The following is a 2,500-nucleotide window of genomic DNA, read 5'->3' as shown; positions in this document are numbered from 1 at the left end:
TCTTCTCTCTCTCTCTCTCTTTTCTCTCTTCTCTCTCTCCTCTCTCTCTCTTTTTCTCTCTCTCTCTCTTTTCTCTCTCTTTCCTCTCTTTTCTCTCTCTCTCTTTTCTCTCTCTCTCTCTTTCTCTCTCTCTTTTTTCTCGCTCTCTCTCTTTTTCTCGCTCTCTTTTCCCCTCTCCTCTCTCTTCTCTCTCTCTCTCTCTCTTCTCTCTTTTTCTCTCTCTCTCTCTCTTCTCTCTCTTTTTCTCTCTCCTCTCTTTTCTCTCTCTCTTCTCTCTTCTCTCTTCTTCTCTCTTCTCTCTCTCTCTCTTCTCTCTGTCTATTCTCTCTCTCTCTCCCTTCCTTCTCTTTTTTTCTCTCTCTTCTCTTCTCTCTTTTTTTCTCTCTCTCTTTTCTCTCTCTCTCTCTCTCTCTCTCTCTTCTCCCTCTACCTTTCTCTCTCTCTTCTCTCTCTCTCTGTCTGTTCTCTCTCTCTCTTTTCTCTCTCTCTTTCCTCTCTTTTCTCTCTCTCTCTTTTCTCTCTCTCTCTCTCGCTCTCTCTCTTTCTCTCTCTCTCTTTTTCTCGCTCTCTCTCTTTCTCTCTTCTCTCTTTTCTCTCTCTTCCTCTCTCTCTTTTCTCTCTCTTTCTTTCTTTCTTCTCTCTCTTTCTCTTTTCTCTCTCTGTCTTTTCTCTCTCTTTTCTCTCTCTCTCCTTTTTTCTCTCTCTTTTCTCTCTCTCTCTTTTCTCTCTTTTTTCTCTCTCTTCTCTCTCTCTCTCTTTTTTTCTCTTTCTCTTTTCTCACTTTTTTCTCTCTCTTCTCTCTCATTTTTTCTCTCTCTCCCTTTCTCTCTCTCTCTTCTCTCTCTCTCTCTCTCTTTCTTTCTCTCTCTCTTCCTCTCTTTTCTCTCTCTCTCTTTTCTCTCTCTCTCTCTCTCTTTTTTCTCGCTCTCTTTCTTTCTCTTCTCTCTTTTCCCTCTCTTCTCTCTTTTTCTCTCTCTCTCTTTCTCTCTTTTTTCTCTCTCTTCTCTCTCTCTCTCTTTTTTTCTCTTTCTCTTTTCTCACTTTTTTCTCTCTCTTCTCTCTCATTTTTCTCTCTCTCCCTTTCTCTCTCTCTCTTCTCTCTCTCTCTCTCTCTTTTCTCTCTCTCTCTCTTTCCTCTCTTTTCTCTCCTCTCTTTTCTCTCTCTCTCTCTCTCTTTTTTCTCGCTCTCTTTCTTTCTCTTCTCTCTTTTCCCTCTCTTCTCTCTTTCTCTCTCTCTCTTTTTTCTCTCCCTCTTCTCTCCCTCTTTTCTCTCTCTCTCTCTTCTCTCTCTTTTCTCTCTCTCTCTCCTCTCTCTCTTTTCTCTTCCCTCTCTCTCTCTTCTCTCTCTCTGTCTATTCTCTCTCTCTGTCTATTCTCTCTCTCTCTGTCTTTTCTCTCTCTCTCTTTCTGTCTTTTCTCGCTTTTCTCTCTCTCTCTGTCCTTTCTCTCTCTCTCTCTTCTCTTTTCACTCTCTTTTTCTCTCCTCTCTTCTCTCTCTCTCTTTTCTCTCTCCTCTCCCTCTTTCTCTCTCTCTTTCTATCTCTCTCTCTCTGTCTCTATCTCTCTCTCTCTCCTTCTCTCTCTCTCCTCTCTCTCTCTCTGTCTCTTATCTCTCTCTCTCTGTCTATTCTCTCTCTCTCTGTCTTTTCTCTCTCTCTCTTTCTGTCTTTTCTCGCTTTTCTCTCTCTCTCTGTCCTTTCTCTCTCTCCTCTCTTTTCACTCTCTTTTTCTCTCCTCTCTTTTCACGCTCTTTTTCTCTCTTTCTCTCTCTCTCCTCTCCTTTTCTCTCCTCTCTCTCTCTTCTCTCTCTCTCTTTTCTCTCTCCTCTCCCTCTTTCTCTCTCTCTTTCTATCTCTCTCTCTCTGTCTATTCTCTCTCTCTCTCCTTCTCTCTCTCTCCTCTCTCTCTCTCTGTCTATTATCTCTCTCTCTCTGTCTATTCTCTCTCTCTCTGTCTTTTCTCTCTCTCTATTTTTTTCTCTCTCTCTTTCTCTCTCTGTCTTTTTTCTTTTCTCTCTCTATCTTTTCTCTCTATCTCTCTCTCTCTCTTCTCTCTCTCTCTCTCTGTCTATTCTCTCTCTCTCTCTTTTTTCCGCTCTCTTTCTTTCTCTTCTCTCTTTTCTCTCTTTCTCTCTCTCTCTTTTCTCTCTCTCTTTTCTCTCTCTCTCTTTTCTCTCTCTCTCTTCTCTCTCTCTCTCTTCTCTCTCTCTCTCTTCTCTCCCTGTCTATTCTCTCCCTGTCTATTCTCTCTCTCTCTCTCTGTCTATTCTCTCTCTCTCTTTTTTCTCTCTCTTCTCTCTCTCTTTTCTCTCTCTCTCTCTTTTCTCTCTTTCTTTTATCTCTCTTTCTCTCTCTCTCTTTCTTCTCTCTATTCTCTATCTTCTTCCTTTTCTCTCTCTCTCTTCTCTGTCTATTCCCTCTCTCGCTGTCAATTCTCTCTCTCTCTCCCTTCTCTTTTGTTTCTCTCAATCTTTTCTCTCTCTCTTTTTCTCTCTCTCTTT

This window comes from Pristiophorus japonicus, chromosome 5, assembly GCF_044704955.1.
Source record: "Pristiophorus japonicus isolate sPriJap1 chromosome 5, sPriJap1.hap1, whole genome shotgun sequence".
Lineage (NCBI taxonomy): Eukaryota > Metazoa > Chordata > Chondrichthyes > Pristiophoridae > Pristiophorus > Pristiophorus japonicus.
The sequence above is the reverse complement of the archived record's forward strand: the minus strand, read 5'-3'. Positions refer to the sequence as shown.